Source organism: Saimiri boliviensis, chromosome 7 (assembly GCF_048565385.1).
Source record: "Saimiri boliviensis isolate mSaiBol1 chromosome 7, mSaiBol1.pri, whole genome shotgun sequence".
Taxonomy (NCBI): domain Eukaryota; kingdom Metazoa; phylum Chordata; class Mammalia; order Primates; family Cebidae; genus Saimiri; species Saimiri boliviensis.
In genome coordinates this window covers 47,961,557-47,985,074 of record NC_133455.1, presented here as the reverse complement: position 1 = coordinate 47,985,074, position 23,518 = coordinate 47,961,557, and positions in this window count along the sequence as shown.

Here is a 23,518-nt window from a genome sequence, read left to right as displayed (position 1 = left end):
CCTCTAAACCCAGCACTTTGGGAGGGCAAGGTGACAGGATCTCTTGAGCCTAGGGGTTTGAGGCTACAATGAGCTATGTTGGTGCAACTGTATTCCAGTCTTAATGACAGACCAAGATCCTGTCCCCTCCTCCTAAAAACAATAAGTATTTGTCATCTGAATCTATCTCTTACATGTCCTAGTCAAAGCTCTTTTGGTCGTAAGTAATGTAACTTGGTCACTCTAGCTTACACAAAAATGCCAGAGAATCATGAAAGGAAATAAAATACAGTTAGATTTTCAGAATCTGGAATAAAGAATTAGGAAGGTACCAGTTTCTAAAGAAGTCATTGTCTATGTATTTCCTTTCTTCTAGGATTTCTGTGGTCTCTTCCCTGTGAGGATCTATAAAATTTCTCTCTCTGAAGACTGTCGTTCTCAGCTTCCTCAAGGTTTCTGCAAATCCTGTTAACTTGGGCTTGAACTTGGCTTGAGCCAGCCATTCTACTAACTTTGCTCTATATTTTATCTTAGTCTCCTCCTGGAAACTTACTAATCCCAGTGTCTTTTAGAATTTAAGAAAAGAAAAGAGAGAGAATCTATTTTGTTGCTTGATGACTGCTCATAAATTGGACTTAATTCTTTTCAACAATCAAGGCAAGAAACTTTGGACTAAAGTAAAAAATTAATTTATTAATAACAATTAATAAGATGATCTGATAGATTTCCTCTGCTTCAGATTTATTTTAGCTCTGATATATTAAAACTGAATCTATATTACAGAAATTAAAACAAACTTACAATAACATATTATACAAACTGCAAAGGACATCATCTTCTTCCTTTTTATGTCTGCATAGTATTCCATGGTCCATATATACCACATTGTCTTTATTCAGTTTATCACTGACGGGCATTTAGGTTGATTCCATTAATATGGTTCTGCCCAATTCTCAACACAGATGTCCCTTACCAGATGGTGCATAAATAAATAAATAGCTTTTGTCATTGACTCATTTTCTGAGAAGAACAGGTTAATACATGTGACACTAGGTCCCCTAGTTTGATCAGTTCATAATTTAAGTTCAGATCATTCCTGGATGGTGGACATCTCCATTGCCTTAATGCTTCCCATAACAAGAAGTCCATGTTATACAGCCCAGCCTTCCCATGTGCTCCATCATCTCTGGATCCATCCCTTCTGAGGTCCTGTTACCATTCCACAGTGACACTGTTCTGCTGAACTCAGGACCTGCTGTAAGGAATTAACTAACATACACGTCTCAGTTTCAGAATGTTTCCATTTTTCTCTACTTCTCCTCTGTAAGTCCTTTCCTCTGTACCCTCTGTCTTTTGTAATGAAGGTCTGAAGGTCTGGATCTCTTGTAAATTTCCTTCAAAGAACCTGTATGAATTTAATCTTGGTTTCTTTTTCCTATTATTTGACACAGCGGGCTAAAAATGCTGAAACACATTGGTTTTTTGTTTTGTTTTGTTTTGTTTTTTTAAGATCTACCCTTGTTTTATTAACAACATACACAGTTTATCACTAGCAAAAAAAGTTTTTAAATAGTTGGTTTGATTTGTAAATATTTCAGTTCACAGAAATATAAATGAAGAGAAGTAGTCTTATAACAGAAGTTTCAAGTGAGTAAACCAAGCCTATTAACCTGAGACTTCAATCTTACTGACAGATGACAGTAGTACTTTGACCTCACTTACAGCAGACAATATTAATAGTATGTACTGCACATTATTGAACATGAGCAAAGTTAAAAGAAATCTAATAAATTATCTTATTTCCTTTCTCATTAAATTTCAAATTGGCCAATTTCCATGTGAATAACATTTGTGCTAGATGAAAGGAAGTACTGTTCATTATTTATAGTAAGTGTCTGACATCACAGATCAAATAATTAAATCATGAAATTGGCAATGCTGACCTGACATTTAGTAATAATAGAGAACGTAGAAAACTGATATTTAAAAATAATAGCTGTTTCCTGAAGTACTAACATGAAAAAAATTTTACAACAATGAATTATGAAATAGAACTGAGTTATTTTTAAGGCTAAAAAATGTGTGCATAGAATGATAGAAATCATAGTTAGAGCACTCACACAGCAGCTTAAAATAAGATAGAAATATAGTACAATCAAAAAACCCCCTCAAATCGTATATATTTATAACATCAATAAACAATATATCACAATTATAAGATGTCACGTTAAGATAGATAAAAGATCTGGAAGTTTTATCCTTTGCAAACAAATAAGTTAGAAAAAAAAAAAAGCCATTTTAAAACATGTGTTGCTACTGCCACAGAAGAGTTACATTCATTTTAAGCATCCCCTGAAATGGGTAGACAAAATATTAAATTTTATGCTTGACAACCTACAGAGTTCCATGAACCTGATTAAAATCTATCCAGATCAATTTCAAACAATGTGCAGGAAGTTATGTAAAGTAAGGCATTTGGCAAATAGATGTGATGCTAAGCGTCTCAACTTTTAGAAAGAATGTAGGACATCAAGCCTTAAGAGTAGTCAAAATCAGATGTTTCGTAGAAGAACAAATGTGAACTTGTTTTAAGAAAATTAAAACAATGTATTCTTTTACATTTATAGTCCCTAGCATTATCTTGGCACTCCCCTCTGCAGTCACTGCCTAGTCCCACTGCAAATTAAAAATACTTGTGTTATTAGAGGAAACATTTTTATCAATTTTTCATTATTTCCATTCAACTTGTATATTCATAGAACATATATTTTCTTGTCCTGCTACGTATTAGCTTTCAAATATCTTTGTAAATTTATTCTTAAGAACTAATTTTAAGCAAAACATTTATTTTAGACTGCACCTCTAAATGCCAGTGCATTCACATTAGGTTTATTTTATGTCAACTTCAGGCTTGACATAATATTCAGAATATGGCAGATAGAATTCTATGATGACACCAGAAGATCCCAACCTCCTAGCATTCATAACCTTGTGGAATCCCCTCTTCTGAGTAACTTGTTCTAACCAAGGGACAATCAACACTGAGAAGAAATACTTTCATGATTGGGTTACTATGTGGTTTCTGTCTTGCTAGCAGATTCTCTCTCTAGGTAGCTGTGATGAAGTAAGATATTATGTGGAAAGGCCTATGAGTTAAGGAACTCAGGGAAAACTCCAGCCAATGTAGAGTAAGGAACAGGGAGCCTCAGTTCAACAGCCTGGCCCACAGAAACTGAATCCTGTCAACAACTCCTGAGAGCTGGATGTAGATCTTCCCGAAGTTGGGCCTTCAGATAAGACCCAGCCCTGGTTGATGCTTGGATTGCAGCTTTGTGAATGGTCCTGAATTACAGGATCTGCTAAGCCATGTCCAGACTCCTGACCAACCATGAAAAAAATAAATATGAATAGTTTTAAGTTGCTAAATTTGTGATCATTTGTCAGGCAGTAATTGATAATGAATACACAGAATATTATAGGAATAAAATAAATCAAAAGAGCAAAATTTCAAATGTCAGGAATTGTCAACATTAGGAGTTTACCTACACCCTAAAGTGATTTATATTTTCTGAGATATTCCCTGTATTACTTTGAGTGGACCTAACATTAAAAATAGCATAGTACCATCATCCACTCTGTTGCTTATATCATGATTCTTTTATTCTTAGCCCCTAGCATCCATTTAATCACTAAGCCCAAATGATTCACACACAAAAATTTATCACATCCAGTCACTTCTCTCCTTCTTCACAGTTTTCACCATCACCTGGCCTCTGAAACACTACATCTAGTCCTCTCTATTAACTTTGCAGGCCCTCCTTCCCACTCCGATCCATCCTGTTAAGATAATCCAGAGTGAATTTTCAGAATCCATGTCTGATCATGTTTCTCTTTTTTATGTCTTTTGTCTTTCATAGAGTGCACCTGCATAAACATGATCTGGCACCTACCTTCCTCTCCAGGTTTCATATGATGAATTGCCCTCTATACTGTAGATAGATTGACATTTTGTTTTTGTATCCTCACATGGGCCATACTCTGTTCCTCCACATGCTGCTTCCTCTGTCTGGAGTGTTCTTTCCTTCCATACCAGTCCCCGTACACGATCTCCCTTAATTAGCTTATTCGTTTAAAAAACTAATCTCAACTTACAATAGCTTCTTCGAGGTAAACATTTTTCCGATCCCTAGTTTAGGTTAAATTTCCCTTTTACATATTTTGATGGTACCCTATACTTCATAGCACTTTTTTGGTTATCATGACTGGGCAGTGAGGGAAGAAGACAATGCTGCTGATATGTGGCAGGTAAAGACCAAGGATGCTGCCCATACATCCTATACTTCACAGGATACCCCCACCCCCAAAAGAAGCATCTAGCCTAAGATGGCAATACAGCTAATAATGAGAAATTCTGCTCTACATGTTAATGCTTATAGGATTAATAATTTAGATAACTAATGAATACACTGAGTTTTATTAGGAAGAAATGCAAGATAAGAGAATGTGAATAAACAAAAGCTTTGTTTCTACTAGAATATTATTTTCCTTTACAGTTCTTTAATAGAGATGAATTTATTCATTCACTCATTTATTACATATTTATTGACTCTTAGACATTATACTTGGTAGTCTTAGGGATTCTGTGGTAAATTTGGAACCTGTATTCAAGGATCTTTCATACCAGAGGAAGAAAAAAGATGATAACTGAATGAACAAATAATTGCATTGGATAATTGTTAGCAAAGAATTAAACAGAGTAATATAACAGAAACTGGCATTGGAGATAAAAGTTGGCAGCACTTTAGCAAGGATATAGAAGGTGCCAGACATGCAAAGAACTGGAGAAAGAATATTCCAGGTGTCGAAACAGTGGATGCAAACACCACTAGACAGGAAAGACCCTTGTGTAATCAGAAAACTGAAAGGATTCCTGTAGGATTGGATCATACACGTTTGAAATTATTCAAACTGTGATGGAAATTTATGGTTAAGATATCCATGAGTAATTCAATAAGTTCTAATAGACCAAGGTCTGTTGACTATGGCTCATGGACCAAATACGGTCCACTGCTTGTTTTTATAAATAAAGTTTTATTTGAACACAAAAACTCCCATTTATTTACATTTTATCTCTGACGGTTTTCATGCCTAAAAGCAGAGTTGCAATGAGGGGCATATAGTTTGCAAAGCCTAGATAGAAAACACACTGTTGGGCCTTTTACAAAATTTGCTGACTCTATTATAAATATTTATTTTGTTCAATGATGCATCCTAAACATCAAAAAGATGTCTGGTACTTTATAAGTGCTTGATAAATATGGATTGAAGGAATGAATGTCAAATGGACAGTTAGGCTTATACATTTGGACATCAAAGGATACATCTTAAATTTAGATACACATTTTGAGAGCACTAATTTAGTCATCATTTGAAGTCATAGGATTATATAAAATTGCATTAAAACACCATTGTAATGATCTCAGAAGTATGTTAAAATGTAGACAGCTGGTAACAAAACACAGAATTAAGGAGAAGCCTGTAAGAGAAAGAACGAACATTATACTGAAATGGGATCAAAGAATGAAAGGAGGATAATTTGTGGCAATTTGAAAAACAGAATTTCTAGTTAAGGTAGTAATGATGAGAACCAGATTCATGTTCTGGAAAAAGGAGTAAGTAGTTAGTAATAGTATAGACAATGCCCGTATTTTTTGCTCTGCCACTGGCAGAGGAATGTAATGGTATTTGAGAGGATGATGTGAGGACGAAAGGTTTTGTTTTAGGTGATTGGTGTTTCAGCTAGGAGACACTTTAAGCCAAGAATTTCTTTAAGCTGGGAGATTTTAGTAACAGGAATTCTAGAGGTGAAAAAAATTGTAGCCGAGTTAGGAAATAACTGAAGAACTTGAAAAGTTGAGAAGAAGGTGAATCAAAAAACAAATAAGGCATATGTTGTTTTACAAAAGGGACATCAATTGTGTTATAACAAATGTTATGATGAAGAAGATAGAAGCAGAAAAATGATTTTAAGATTTGGCAATGGGAATATCATATCTTCAGTTACTAAAAATAGAAAATACAATTCAATGTGTGTGAGTTAGTTTTATGTGTCAACTTGACTGAAACAGAGCATTCCCAAATATCTCGTTAAACATTATTTCTGGGCATGTCTAAAAGTATGTTTCTGGATGAGATTAGGATTAAATGAGAATAGCATTTGAATCCAGTGGCATCTATAAAGTAGATTGCCTTCCTGGGGTGGGCATCATATCAACCACTGAGGCGGGAGAAGGAACTCACACATTTTCTTCCTGTCTGTCTGTCTGAGCTGGAACATGGACCTTCTTCTGCCCTAAGACTAGATTTTACAACATCGTTCTCCCCTGGTTCTTAGTCCTCTGGACTCAGAAAAGAATTATACCATCTGCATTCCTGGGTCTCCAAATTGTATATGGCAGACAATGGGAATGCCATAATTCTGTATGCCAATTATCATTACACACAAAAACAATATATCCTATTGGTTCTGTTTCTTTGAAGAACCCCAACTAACACAGTACGTTTAAGTAAAAGTATAAGATTTGTTATCTTACCTAAGTTGAAAGTCCAGGAGAACTAGTTTCAGGAGTCTTTGAACTGGTTACTCAAATGTTATAATTATACCCTGTTGCTTTCTGTTAACTCTGCCTCCAGTCTGTGCATTAATTCTCTGTGAATTGCATTAATGGCAGCAGCTTCAAATCACATCTTTGTACCAACATATATGAAAGAAGGTGCAAGCTTCCCTTTCTCAAGAAAGATGTCCTTTCATTTTTTATTGGAACATCTTTATTTAAGGGTAGAGTATAAACTAGTTGATTTAAGTCAATTACATTTTTCCCCTAGAATTAAATTCTGATCAACCTCACCCACCTATATTGCTAAGTGTTGAGATGGTAATTAGGAAAGCCAGTGAAACTCTGGAGTACAGTAATGAAAAGAATGGTGAATAATTGCTGATGAGTTAAAACAATATAAAGTGTAATCCTAGCACTTCGTGAGGCTGAGATGCGTGGATCATTTGAGGTCAGGAGTTTGAGACCAGCCTGGCTAACACGGTGAAACCCCGTCTCTACTAAAAATACAAAAAATAGCCAGATGTGGTGGCACGCTCCCGTAATTCCAGCTACCGAAGGGGCTGAGGTAGGAGAATTGCTTGAACCACCTCCTTAAGGAGGTGGAGGTTACAGTGAGCCAACATCAAACCACTGCACTCCAGCCTGGATGACAGAGTAAGACTCTGTCTCAAAATAAAAATAAAAATAAAAATAAAGTTAACTTTATAAGAGTGATGTGAATTTTGTAAAAATTCACTTAAGCCAGGCACAGTGGCTCACACCTGTAATCCCAGCACTTTGGGAGGCTGAGGTGAGTCGTAACATTAGGCTGGGCACAGCGGCTCATGCCTGTAATTCCAGCACTTTGGGAAGCTGAGGTGAGCAGATCACTTGAGGCTGAGATTTTAAGACCAGCCTCGCCAATATGGTGAAACCAGGTCTCTACTAAAAAAATTTAAAAAGCCAGGTGTGGTCACAGCTACTTGGGAGGCTGAGGCATGAGAACTGCTTGAACCCAGGAGGCAGAGGTTGCAGTGAGCCAAGATTGCATCACTGCACTCCAGCCTGGGTGATACAGCAAGACTCCATCTTAAAAAAAAAATTAATAAATCTTACTTTGTGTCCACATTCTGAAATTTTGCAAATTCATCAGTTTTAAAATATAGAATTTTAATAATTTCCAATCTCAAAGAGGAAGTGAACTGTAATCTATATGTACTATATTTTGATACTGTGTAATCACTTTAACTGAGGCTAGAAGTTACAGTGTCTTCATTGCTGTTGTTTGTATGATTAGTACTTCTGTGAAGGATTTGTTTATTCTTGGGCTATTACTTCTATATTATTATGTAACTTAAAATGTTGTCTTATAACAATGCAATAGGGGCCGGGCGCGGTGGCTCAAGCCTGTAATCCCAGCACTTTGGGAGGCCGAGGCGGGTGGATCACGAGGTCGAGAGATCGAGACCATCCCGGTCAACATGGTGAAACCCCGTCTCTACTAAAAATACAAAAAACTAGCTGGGCGTGGTGGCGCGTGCCTGTAATCCCAGCTACTTAGGAGGCTGAGGCAGGAGAATTGCCTGAGCCCAGGAGGCGGAGGTTGCGGTGAGCCGAGATAGCGCCATTGCACTCCAGCCTGGGTAACAAGAGCGAAACTCCGTCTCAAAAAAAAAAAAAAAAAAAAAAAAAAAAAAAAAAAAAAAAAAAAAAAAAAAAAAAAAAACAATGCAATAGGAAGGTCAGGTGGGTGATGGCTCACGCCTGTAATACCAGCACTTCAAGAGGCCAAGGTAGGTGGATCACTAGAGGTCAGGGGTTCAACACCAGCCTGACCAATGTGGTGAAACCCCACCTCTACTAAAAATGCAAAAATTAGCCAGGCATGGTGGCTTGTGCCTGTAATCCCAGCTATTCGGGAGGCTGAAGCAGGAGCCAAGATGGTGCCACTGCACTCCAGCCTGGGTAACAGAGGGAGACTCTGTCTAAAAAAGAAAAAAAAAGAAAAAGAAAATTCACATGAATCCTCATTAATTTTTAAGGCTGGTACTAAATATGTGCTTAATGTGCAATATCATTAGGGTGAAAGTTAAAGGTGATCAAAGCTATTAAAAATTGACAAAGGCATTATTATACATAATGCAGTTAATTTAGAGAAGAGCAGATGCAGATTATAAGAAATAATACTGCACAAATAAAAATCAACATTAAAGGGGGAAATCATAATGCTTTTAAATTTATTTGCTCCTGGAATGAACGATGCGCACGCACACACACACACGTACTCATTCTTTGCATCCAAATAGGAAATTAAGTCTTGAATTGAATTATGCAGCCTTTGAGTTACAAAATGTCATCAGCAATCCATCCATTAGATAAAATGTGACCACATTTTGTGTCCACTACAGAATGTAAAAATTGTTCCTCTTTTTAAAAATTGAGTTTTCTAAATTAAAATGAAATATGATCATGAAGTAAGAATGAAAACATGAAAGAATTATAAGGTAGTTTCAACAGAGGTCATTTAATACTATAGCAAATATAAGTCATAGGCCATAAACTCACTTTTTATAAAAATTTACATCTCTTTATGTTTATTATGCAATTTAATTCATGACTAAAAATCCCCTTCCCTGAGCTAATGAGAATTTAAACTTGGACCTCCCAGGCATTTATTTTCTTTTGGTAGAGAAATAGTTTCAAATACAGGAAGTAAAGTAATTTTATCCAGTTACAAATACCTTAGGAAAATATAGTTTTAAATAATTCTTGAATATTCACCTGAAGTTTTTGGTAATGGATCAGGTGCAAATGTGATGAATATATAAATGAATTCAGGAGAGAAGCTTTATCAGTTGGGCACAGTAGAAACAGAATATGTCAAGGAAGTTAAGGATATTGCCAAGGATTATTGGCAATTATATAATTGCAATTATTCTATGGGCTTTATTAGGTTCAATTATGTATTGATAGCTGTGTTATAATATTGACATTGTTTACATGGTAGGCAGTTAAATATTTTAGTGCTACAATATAGTGAAAGAAAAATGAGCTTCAGTCTCCAACAGAACAGATTATTTATACTTTTAAAAAATAGTATTAAAGTCTTCAGAGTCAATGTATTAATCTAACAGCATGTAAATACATAGCTCAAATAAGATTTGCTCATTCTATAGATTGAATCTTGTTTTCTGTTTTAGGGTTAATATCTTTCTGTTTTTAACATATGTACATGTATATATTCAACATCAATGTATATATTTATGTAAACATATACATGCAGATGTAGATATGTGTATACATATTAGCTGCATAAGGTAAAATGTGGAATGCAGTTATGAATATGTAGGCATGCATCACTTAACAAGAAGGATAAGTTATGCAAATTCTTAAGTGATTTCTTTATTGTATAAACATCATAGAGAGTATTTACACAAACCTATATGGTATAGTCTACTACATATCTATGCTACATGGCATTGCCTATTGTTGCTAAGCTACAAACCCATAGAGTATATTACTGTATTGAACACCGTGGGCAACTACAATACAATTGTAAGTATTTGTGTACTAAACACAGAAAAGATAATGTATTGTGCTATGAAGTTAGAACAACTATGATATCACTAGGTGATAGTAACTTTTAGCTTTATTATATATTATGATACCACTTTTGGGCATGCTATCATGGACTGAAACATTCTTATATAGTACATGACTGTAATTATGGAATAACAAAAAGAGATATTTTGACAGTGTTTAAGAAGAAAATGAATTCAATATAAGAAAACAAATGATCCTTGGGAATTTATCTCAACATCGTAACTACGTGATTCCTCCTCAAATCTCCTAGTAACTTGGTAAAATCTAGATTACAATGCCATCTGTTCAATGTCCCTAGTGTAGGAATGTGAACACACACATACACATACATACACACCTTGAGCAAGAGGTAATTTTTTAAAAATCATACTATTGGAGTCATTTGTTTCTAATTCCAAAGAAATCATCTAAATTCTTCTAGAGAGGAAAAAAAAAAAAAGATAAACAGATTTTACTCTTGGTGCTTTATTTAACGCTAAGGAAATATTGAATGATGCAAGGACTCTTGAAATACATTGATGGATGCAGTAAATATTGAATATCCAAATTCTAAAGTCAGTATTTACCTTAAACAACAATGTATCATAATACTTTTTCAAACAAGAAACCAACATAACATACATCTATTACCTCATATATCAGTATATGTATGTTGTAGGTTATATAGCCATTAAAATTTTCAGAAAGTTATCCTAGCAGTTTCGACATGGAAATTTCTCTATTACAAATACACTATATAATACTTTAGTTTGTTTTATGTTTAAAAAGATTATCAAACAAGTTCTGATTTTTAGCTGCTCAGAGTTTACTTGTATAATCTACTAGTGATTAATACATCATAATGATTGATTTTCAGTTTCCTCTTTAGACATGTTATAAACTTTATATGAATCTACTCCCTTACCATTTCATAGAAATAAAGTTTCTACAATAATGCCTAAGAGATTTAAGCATTAAAATTCCTACATAGAAAGTGACTATAACGCAGATCCACAGGTGCAAATGAAATAGGATGAATACAGTAGAGGAAAAATGAGAAATTCTATGGTAAATTGTATTTTTTTTCCTAGCGCTATTATAACAAATTACCAGAAAGTTTTAACAAAAATATATTAACAAGATAAATTAAAATAACAGAAATTTATTCTCTCATGATTCTGGAAGCTAGAAGTCTGAAATTAAAGTTGGTTCTTTTGAAGGTGGCAAGGAAGACTCTACTCTATCTTCCTAGTTTTTAGTAGTTGCACGCAATCCTTGAGAATCCTTGGCATGTAGATGCAAGACTCTAGTCTCTGTCTCTGCTATCACACTGCATGCTTGCTGTGTGTGTCTGTCTCTGTGGTTCTTCAACTTTTATAAAAACACTAGACATATTAAATATAGGGCCCTCCTTAATATATGTGATCTCTTAAGTTAATTATATGACCTCATTGCAAAGACCTTATTTCCAAATAATGTCACATTCACAAGTTTCAGGAGCATTATTCAAAGCAGAAAGATATATAATTAGGTTCATTAGGTGAAAGGCCCTATGCACTCATTACAAAACTAGGTAAATTTTTCTGTCCATATTAAATATAAATAATTTGTCTAAGTACTTCTGTTTATGCAAATATGATAGACATGACCAGAGAAATCCATTCAAAACTGAAAAACTAAAAATACTGCACATAATATGTATTAATTATCTTTAAATTTATAGCTGAACTAGCAATAAAGAGAAGAAAATACCTAGATAACAATATTATAAGAAAACATGACTCTGGAGGAGCCATCAAAAACTAAAGCCAACAGCTGTCTGCAAGACATCTGCCATTCCTTGTCTAGAGTTGTCTATTTTAAAAGACCACGTAAGTGTGTGATGGAGAGCAAAGCATACAGCCTGTGCAAAAAAGAGAATTTGGATGGATACCTTCATAAAATACCTTAACCCAAAAGGAGATGCTATGAAGATTGACTGTCTCAGCCTTGGTTCTGGATAGGTACAGGGGAAAAATACCTTCCCCTAATGATTTCTAATTACAAATCAAAATCAAATTTAAAGTAGTTCCAGATTGGTAGTGTCCCAGATGCCTGGCAGAAGGAAATCCAACTTCTCACTGAAAGAAATCGCCTTCAACCCAGAGCTCAAAGTCTTACCATAGGTAAATTCCTATAGAAATTGAGCCCAAAGTAAAAGTCATAAAATAAACAATGAAACAAGCCAGCAGGATCAGTAGAAATAATAACAAACAGAAACACATCTATAAAGACTACAGTTCTCAATATTATATAAGCTAGAATATGAAATAAGAATTTAATATATTTAAAATTAAAAGAAAGGATTAAAATATAACAAAGAAACAAAAGACTTGAAAATCAAAAAACAAAAACAATAACAAAAGACCCTGGGGAGTTAAAAAAAAAAAAAAAATAGACTTCAAGAAATGGAAAAAAAAAGTGACAGTTAAAATTTAAAAATTGTTTATTACCAAATATTGAACACAGCTGAAGTAAGAATTTGTGAACTAGAAAATGTATTTGAAGATTTTTCCCATAATGCCAAAATATTAAGACATGAGAAAGATAGAATGAAGAGTTTCAGAGAAAGAAAATAAAGTAAGGATGAGAGAATTCAAAGATCTACTGGATGAGGTTTCCAGTACTGACCAAAAATGCACATCATCAGATTTAGGGAAGCAAAAAAAGGTCTTTCTATGATCAATAGAAAGAAATTAATTTGCATCAAAGACATAATATCATGAATCTTCAGGTGAATGAAGATAAAGAGAATATCTCGAAAGAAGCCACATTAAAAAAAAGTACTGCATACAAAAATTAAATTTTAATCAGATAGTTGATAATTTCAAGTGCCACAATGAAAATTAGAATATAATCAAATAAATGGAAAGAAATTACAAGGTCCAATCATGTATCTGTTATTTAATATTAAGACTCTATTAAAAGCATTTTTAGGCAAACTAAAAACTAAGATGATACAACCCAAAGAGATTTTTTTTTCACTTCTACAGCAAAAATTAGTGAAAGGAAAAGTATAAGATGCAAAAATAATGGTGAGTAAATAAAATCTGAAATATAGATAAATCTAAACAAATGTACTTTCTGGGATTATACTAAATACAATGAAAATAATGAACAACCTTATAGATTAGGGGGAGTTCTCATTGAAATTAATGTCTTAAAAGATCCTTACATTGTTGAGGCAGAAGATGGAAAATAATCAACAGAAAGTAGTGAAGGAGACTGGGGAGATGGATTAAAAAAAAATAGGACAATGAGAAAACACATAATAAAATAGTAGAAATCAATCCAAATTGTCTTGGTACCCTTATGCAAATAAAATCCTAACCTGGTTATGTTATTTTACAAAGACATGTCAAAATATAAGCATAAATAAAGATTGAAAGCAAAATGTGGAAAAATATATAGCTACATTCAAATCAAAGAAAAGTTAGAGTAGCCATAGTATTTTGAAGTGCCACTGTTTACCTAGGCAGGGTAATGCCTGAGGTTCGCTGCCGCATGCCAAGGAAATCAAGGACTCAGACACACAAGAAATGAGGTGAAGAGTGGAGGTTTAATAGGCGAAAGAAACAGAAAGTTCTTTCCTGAAGAGAGAGGCGCCCCAGAGAAAGCCAGTTCCATGGTAACATGCACAGTGTTTCCTAGATGAGCTTGAGGAGGTGGTGTCTGATTTACAAAGGAAACGAAAGATTGTTTGAAACAGGTGTGCCATTTACATAGCTCAGCAAGAAGCTGGCTGCCTCACCCTCATCTTTTTTTCTTTTTCTTTGTCTTTTTTTTTTTTTAAGATTCAGTCTCACCCTTGTCCACCAGGCTGGAGCACAATGGCAGGATCTCGGCTCACTGCAACCTCCGCCTCCCGGGTTCAAGAGATTCTCCTGCCTCAGCCTCCTGAGTACCTGGGACTACAGGCATGCACCACCATGCCCAGCTAATTTTTGTATTTTTAGTAGAGATGGGGTTTCACCGTGTTGGCCAAGCTAGTCTCGACCTCCTGACCTCGGCCTTCCAAAGTGCTGAGATTCCAGGCCTGAGCCAACGCCCCCTGCCCACCCTAATCTTTTATTATGCAGATAAATTGCTCACATGGCCAACACCATGTTGTCCGCCTCTTGAATGTACACGTGGAGACAAGGAAGAGGGAAGATGGAGCCTCCATGTTGAACATATCTGGCTTCCCGGTAGCTCTTTTCTGTTGGCTTAGCCACTGGCATTCACCCATGTAAGCTTCCAGCTTGCTTATCTATATTTGCAGCTCAATTTTTCAGGCCGCTCTTTATTAGAAAAGCAATTATTTGAGGGCTGCTTTTTGTTCAAAGGGAAATCTTGCTGAGGACTCTGTTGCCCTTACTATCTGCCTAAATGTTTTCTTTTTGGGTCCCCTATTAATTTCAGACCAAAAGATTTTTGGCAATAAATGTTAGTGGAGAAAAAGAGCTACACATTTTCTAAACATAAGACACATAATTTAAAAATCAATCACAAAAAGAAAACAAACAATTAGAATAACTAGCTTAAGCCCTGAAACCTCTACTAGTTTTGTATAAGTTTAGAGGTTCTAAAGTTTCCTTGAGAATAGATAGATACCTTGGTGGCTTAGTTCTCAGAAATAGCAGGCTTTTTTTCAGGTACCTAATGCCGTGTACAAAGTGTTAGAAATTGTTTTCTAGGGGCGTAGTTTGGACTTGAGTAGTGAGTTCCAGACTTTAGTGCATATGGCAAGATAAACATAAAATGGCAATGCTGTTAATGTTAGGAGAACGGAGAGACTTCACTGAAAAGCTTTGGAATACTTGCAAGCAAACTTCATGAAGAAAATGCATTAAGTCCAAGAGGTCCAAGAGAAAAAGAATCACCTAAAAGGAGCACTGTAAGGCCGGGCGCGGTGGCTCAAGCCTGTAATCCCAGCACTTTGGGAGGCCGAGGCGGGTGGATCACGAAGTCAAGAGATCGAGACCATCCTGGTCAACAAGGTGAAACCCCCGTCTCTACTAAAAATACAAAAAATTAGCTGGGCATGGTGGCGCCTGCCTGTGATCCCAGCTACTCAGGAGGCTGAGGCAGGAGAATTGCCTGAACCCAGGAGGCGGAGGTTGCGGTGAGCCGAGATTGCACCATTGCACTCCAGCCTGGGTAACAAGAGCGAAACCCCACCTCAAAAAAAAAAAAAAAAAAAAGCACTGTAAACTAGATTATTGGATTAGGAATGGGGTGTGCAAACTACACCATAGAGGAATATATGGTTTTCTCTGCTGCACACTGAACCTTATCATATTTAATCCCAGATAATTATTAGATCAAAATTTTAAGAAAAGCTCATTTTAGAATTTTGATTACAAAATCGTTATAAAGGTTTATTTTATGAAGTTATAGGTGAGTTGCAAAATGGACCTGTTTCCAGTGGACAGTCTTTGTGAAAAGTCTTTTTTATTATTAGTAACTTCATTTGTTAAAGTCTGCATTTATAAAAATCATCCAGCAATATTTCTTAGCTTAAACTCAAGCTCTGCTGAAAATCATAGGAGAGTTATTTATATTTACATAAGCATTATGCCATCTGTTCTCTTTTTTTTTACATTATCAGCATTCAGGATTTTCTAAGCTTAAATTGCTCAGAGAAGTAATGTTGGTTTGCCTCTAACTTGTTTCCTACTGCATAAGTAAGGTGTGAAGTGAGTAAGAACTTTAAAACACACTGAGTATAAATATCCAAGAATGAGGTTAATTTTTTCCAAGTATAAACCCAAGGCTTGATTTTTTTTCTTATATAATTTGATGTCATTTTTTTAGTTTTAAAGAAAATATTGGAGCTTCTAAAAACAGTGCATGTTCTGGAGTCACAACTACACAGAAACAGAAATGGAAATGTTTTGCTCTGTCTGACTGGTAACCATATAAATGTAGTTAAAAACACATATTGGGTCATTTCCTGTTCTTGTTAAGTAAGATCATTCCTTGTTTGTTTCTAATGGGACTGATTTGCATCATGTTATTTAACATTTTGGCTTCTTTTGTCTAAACAGGAAAAGAGTGCTAGATAAAGCTTTAAGAGTTCATTATAAAACTTTCACCTTAGTTAGGCTATCAGTGTAAAGGGTTTAAGTGATCTTAATAAACTTCTTTGAATCTTAAGAAACTTATTTCTCTACAGAGATTTTTCCATTGCTTTCTTCAGGGAGTACACAACTGCTATGCCCACGCATATCTAAAGCACTGCTCTTTATCAAATTGAGTACATATGTATTTATGCCTATATATACCCATTTTGATAGTAATAAATCAAAAGAAGCATTTCAAGAAGTCGTCTGGTCTGTCCTCCCATCTCCAGGCATAATTGCCTTGGAAAGAGCCCAGAAAGGGAATAATTTGATTTTTCGCTAATAATATCACAGAAAATGATTCCACACCTAAGCATAATAGTTCTCTCTAGCAATCCAAACTTCTGAAAGAGTACATTTCTACCCACTTTAATTTAAACACTTTAGTCATTTTACAAACCCATTAATTTGGGGGTTCTGCTCTCCTGATCACTCTTTTCAACTACATAAAACTAGCAAAATAATTTTGCCTTATGCTTTCTTCCCCAAATCCTTCTGCTTCTTTTCACCAAATTTTAAAACCAATAAAACACTCTTCGGGATCTCATGCTTATTTTGTTATAATTTAGAGACATTTACTAATGTGTTTAAAACATGTATGGGGAAAAAAAAGTGAAGACTGAGCCAAATAGGACTCTGAGTTGGAGAATTTTTAAATTGGCAAGCAAGTCAAGGAGGAAAGGAAGATCATAATAGTTATTTTCCTTAGATTTCTTACAAAACACTGACAGAATGTCTCACTATTATGGGTCTATTATAGTTCCAGGGTGTGTGTGTGTGTGTGTGTGTGTGTGTGTGAGAGAGAGAGAGAGAGAGAGAGAGAGGGAGCGAGAGAGAGAGAGAGACTCTATGTTACTTGAGTACTGAGAATGGGCTCAGATTTCTTGTAACATATAGTTATTGAGGTAGATACACAGATACATAGATAGGTAGACATATCTTTTGATTCAAATCTATCAGATGTGTTGCGTATTACCCACATTTCGTCTGTTTACAATTAAAAATCCAGTAATAAAGCATAAAAAATGAACTATGGTAATTATTATAAATTGAAATAATGAAAATTGGATAATGTAAATTACATTTGTTTTTAGATTTTTAATTTACCTTTTCAAAAGCAAATGGCTTTTCCTCAAATATATCTTTGGTATTTTTCTTAAACTGTTAGCCTTATGCTTACTACATATACCCTTTCTCTCTGATTTACATTTCTCAATTTTCAGTCTGTTAACACTCATTTATCAAACTTAGAACCCACCAGTTTAATAGAGTATGATAAAACATAAAAAACAAAATTGTTTGCCATAGGGAAAGCACTGTGTTGAAAACCATTTGAATTGAAAATGCACAAGCAATCACTGCATTAAGGAACTTCTCTGGACAGGCTCCATGGCTCACATTTGTAACCCCAGCAATTTGGGAGGTCGAGAGGGGTGGATCACTTGAGGTCAGGAGTTTGAGACCACCTGTCCAACATGGTGAAACCCCGTCTCTACCCAAAACACAAAAATTAGCCAGGCCTGGTGGCGCATACCTGTAATCCCAGTTATTCGGGAGGCTGAGACAGGAGAATCGCTTGAAACTCGGGAGGCGGAGGTTGCAGTGAGCCAAGATCGCACCACTGCACTCCAGCCTGGGTGACAGAGTGAGACTTCGGTGTCAAAAAGAACTTTTCTGTTTGAACAATATTTTTAAAAGCTATATATAAATGTATTAATTTGTTTATAAATAACAGTGGCAGGAACCAAATGAAATCGCATTAATGCAAGAATGGGAGCTTGCTGGCTCAAACTACTAAAATGTCAGGCTGCCGCATCACACAATTCCGGGAGGTATAATTCACGTGGGATAAAAATGAATAATACTTTCTGTATGTGACAGAGCATGTCTGAATTCCTTGTGTTAAGAATTTTTCATTAGAATTTGACCTTTCTTCACCTCCCATGTCTTTTCAACTCCTTTTCTCTGTGTACTGACTTGGTTCCCAAGCAGATCCCCTTCATGTGCTCAGCAGATTCAGGCTTTAATTCTGTCACTTTAGGGAACCCAGTAGAAAGGGACTACCTTTTTCTTCATCATTTCAAGAAAAGTTCAGGAGTTGATGCTCAGATTTTCTGTCTTGCTCACTTGTGTCACGAAACAAGTAATGGTCATGGAAATGGAGACAAATCTATTTAACCTGAGTGGTCCCTAATTTAAACTAGTCTACCATGAACAGAAACATGTGAAATGGATGCTGAACAGTAAAACTATATATCAAATAAAATAAATAAATATGATTGAGAAAGAAGTATACAACTACCATGAGGAAGGTTCAAAGATATTTCACAAAAGTGGAAAATGAAACCCATCTTCAGATGGGGAGACTCATCATGAGCCAAGGATGCCTGGAATATTGACCTTTAGAAATTGAAATAATGATATTACAAGGTGAGTGAAATAAAAACATGAGAAAAAACACTGAGACAAGAAATAATGGAGTAAATACAGTGAACCACCTGTTACATAATTTTCAAACTGATGAAGGAGTCAGATAAGAAAGATAGATTGGAAGCTGATAATGAAGGGCTTTGAATGCCAGGATAAAAAATTGGGACTAAATGCACTATAAATAATGATGAGTCAGTAATGACTTTTGAGCTGGGGAGTAATTTGTTCAAATTTGAGCTTTGACAAGATTCACATTGCAGCTGTGCATAAGAGGCATGGTGCCAAGGAAGAACCATTTAGGAGACTATGGCTGTAGCCCAAGTAAAATATAATGAGGCTGTGAACCTGGAAAGCAGTGGTGAAAAGAGGAGTGAAATTTACACAACTTTTTCATGAAACTGTTCCTTAACTCCTGTCCTTGCTTATTTCTATTATGTGAAATATGTGCTTAAAATATTGGTATCCTAATGAAAAATCCACTGGCCTTTCTGAATCCTCATCTTCTTTGACTTCTTTTCATGATTTGTCACTGCGAATGAATAACTCCTTTTAGAAATCATTGGTGGGAATGTAAGTTAGTTCAACCACTGTGGAAGACAGTGTGACAATTCCTCAAGGACCTAGAAATAGAAATTCTATTTGACCCTGCAATCTCATTACTGGGTATATACCCAAAGGATTATAAATTAATCTATTATAAGGACACATGCATGCAAATGTTCATGGCAGCACTGTTTACAATAGCAAAGACTTGGAACCAACCCAAATGCCCATCAATGATAGACTGGACAGAGAAAATGTGGCACATATACAACATGGAATACTATGCAACCATAAAGAATGATGAGTTTGTGTCCTTTGTAGGGACATGGATGAACCTGGAAATCATCATTCTCAGCAAACTGACACAAGAACAGAAAATCAAATACTGCATATTCTCACTCATAGGCGGGTATTGAACAATGAGAACACAGGGACACAGGGAGGGGAGCATCACACACTGGGGTCTGTAGGAGGGAGCTAGGGGAGGGTCAGCAGAGGGTGGGGACTTGGGGAGGGATAACAAGGGGGGAAATGCCAGATATAGGTGATGGGAGGAAAGCAGCAAACCACATTGCCATGTATGTACCTATGCAACAATCCTGCATGTTCTTCACATGTACCCCAAAACCTAAAATGCAATAAAAATAATATTTTTTATTTATATTTCTTTATATAAATAAAAATATGTATGTATTTTTATATATTTATATTTCTTTATATATATAAAGAAATCATTTTTTTTACCCTTGGCTATTATGGCACTATGCCACAGTAGAGAAAGGTGGATCCATATGTGTAGCCCTCATGTCTTCAAACATTCCGTTTTTCAGTTTCTCTTCCCCACTCTCTTTTCTTACCCGACTTTCCTTCCTCTCTCAATATACTTCTTTTACCACTAAGTAGCTGACTCCTCATTTGATATCACCAGTGCTGGCCTTTTCCTTGAGCTGCAGAATCACATTTGTAATAGTCTGCCTAATATTTCACCATGAATGCCATATCTTTTAAAGCCTAATTTGTACAGAAACCAAATCTATCACCTTCTCCTCTAAGACCATTCATCCCTCTCCAATTATACCATTATTTTTCAATAATCTTTTCATTCAATTAGATCCATTTCAAATGCTACCTCATCCGTGAAAAGCCATCTGAGATGTCTATGTATGTTATTTTCTTCTCTGCATTGGCAACGTACCTGATGAACTCCTGTCACATCACATTTATCCATTAATTTATTTTTCAATTCAATAAGCATTTATTAAGCCTTGAGTATTCAGGCTCCAGTCTAATAATTAAAAAATACAACATTGAGCAAACCATCAAGATTAATTCCTTGCTTGCATGGAATATTTATATTCAGTTGCAATGTCCTTGTATGTAGACTGTGTATAAACATCTCTATATAGGAAAGGGTATGTAATAGAGGATTTTTTGGAATAAAATTTGTTCAATGAATTAATGAGTGGATGAATCATTAGAACTTTATCTATTTTTAATATCTAAATATTTTGGATGATGCTGAGGATAAAATCATAGTATAAGTTTCTGAAAACTGGGTTATATCTTATGTTTTTCTCTATTATGATACCAAACTCACAATATTTTTTGTATATTTCTTGGGTTTTTGTAGTACTTGTTGACCATTTAACTGAAATGTTCTAACACATGTCATATTGACAATATATGTAATAGACAACGAGTGACCACATAAATCATTCTTGTGTACACAGATTTCTAAAGGATAAATGACAGTCTATAAGAAAATTAACTCCATGAAAAGCTTTGGGTGAATTCATTTGTCTTACATGCATTCTTTTCAACCACACTGAAAACATGAAAAAAACTTGTAGTCAAATATGTATGAAGGAATTCCAAGGTATTAACTATATTTTCTAATCAGAAATATCAAAATTTTTTATCATGTACTAGGGTTCTCTGATAAATTAGCCCAATACAAATTATTAGACTAGGAATTTGCATAGTGACTTAATGCAGGGCTAAGATGCATAAGATAAGAGAATAATGAAAATGCCTTTTTAAAAACTGTTTGAAAAACTGTGCTTAATTGTATAGCTTTTGTTCCTAAATAATTATTTTTCTGTAGTAATTAATTTACCATAATACACATATGACATACTGCTGCTGTTAGATATTTATGCAGAAGACAGATTCTATAGAACTCTTCAAATGGCCTTTGTGATAGCAATAACAAGACTATCTTTACCTTTACAAGGTTTCTTGGTACTTTTGACATTTTGTGCCAGATGATTTTTTGTTATGGGGGCTGTCCTGTGTGTTGAACATATAGCATACATGTCTTCCACTTGCTAAATGCCAGTAGCACCTCCAGAAGTGAAAATCAAAACTGGGTCTAGACATTGCTGAATATTTTCATGGCAGAAGGGTGTGAGTTCTCCCTGCTTGAGAACCACTGATCTTAGTAATGAATTATCCTAAACCTGCTGCAACTAAAAAAAAAAAAAGAATAATTTTTTAAAAATCCTGAGAAACCGAAAATGTGTTTTTAATGGACTATTTTAACTGATTTGTGTGACTATTGCATATTTTAGAAATATACAATCTCCTCCTCCCATTCTCAGTGAAGATAACCCCCCTCCTTGTTCTTCATCTTTGGACTGAAGTTGGAAATGATTGCCGTTTCCTGGTTCTATTTTAAGAGGACTGAATGCAATTTTGCATTTCTCATCTAACTGAACCCTGCCCCATGAAAAATAAAACCACCATATGTAATGTGAAAATACAAGAACATTAGGCAAAAAAAAATCTGTTTCAATTTTTCCTCAAATCATAATAAATACCACAGAGTCCAAAAGTTTTGTAACTATAATGTGATTATTCTTAAGAAGTAGGTTATGCTAATGTGGTTTTGGCTTGCTCTGAGATAAAAACTAAAAGGCTTTCTGAGAAAACAAAATGGATATAAGTACATTGTGACATAAAAATATCAAATGCAATAGACACTTTTGAGCTTTCATTTTAATGAAGAAACAAAAATATTTTGTATTAGATACCACTGCTTTATAAAAAGAAAAAAAAAAGAAACAGAATAAATGGAAATGTAGAAACATTTCCTAGCAAATGTAGCTTCAAAGGTAGCAAATTGGGATTTTTTTTTTAAATCACATTTATATGTCCTCTTGATTGTTTTCTCACAGTGGATTTAAAGAGCTTTCAAATAACAATCCCCTGGGCAGAGTAATTTCACATGTGCAGCTAAGTCTTGTGTAATGGAGAAAACAGAACCAAAGGATGATGTTCCTATCATTTAAAGCCATTTTCTTTCACCTAAATAAAACAAAATAAGAAAAAAAAAATTATAGTCTATAAGGTTAAAAAAAAAAAAGAAGGAGGAAATTGCAATGTGTTGAGCAACTGTGATATCGTGGCATATGGGTTACCATATTTTCTATATTTAGGAGCAAATGTAAAATAAATGGGATTCCGGGAAAGCCTGAATAATGACCAGTGAGTATTATTCCACTGTGGGTTTCCACACAAAGTTTTCATTAAATGCCATTAAATTGTTTGCATCTGGTTTGGGCTTTGTAAAACAAGCACAGGTTAGAAATAGGGGCAATATTATGTGTTGTCGTTTAGAAGCTATAATTTCCAAACTGAAATATCTTTATTTAGTCCAGCAAGAACTATGCTCTCAGGGCCATTTTAAACAGATGTTCAAACAGCTTTCATTCATCTCCCAGTGAATCAATTTAGATATTTGGTACAGTACATTTTTCTTCTTGTGAAAAATTGTCCTAGTTTTATGTGCCATTAGTTAGATTTAAGAAAAATACTAAATTTTAATCAAACAGTGGAACTGCTATAACTGTATATGTAAAAGGGCATCTAAAACATAAACAAAAAATAGCTGCTACTATTTATGATTCTTTGCATATCCAGGGCATTCCTTCTGTCATCAAAACAAATTCACTGGAACCTTTAAAACATCTATTTTTTTCAAAATATTCTTACAGGATTTATTTTCTTTGTCATTTAACAGTTATTTTATATTATGTGATAACATCTACGGTGAGTCACCAAGGGGCGAAACAAGCTTAATATACCAGAAATTAATTCAGAAATATATACTAGAAATTAACTCAGCATCCCTTATTAAAAGTCATATAACTTTATATTCATTCAATAACACCAAAAAAGTAAATTTTAACAGAACATTATAAAATAATTCAAAGTTATCATGTATTTAGAACTTCAAAGTATTTC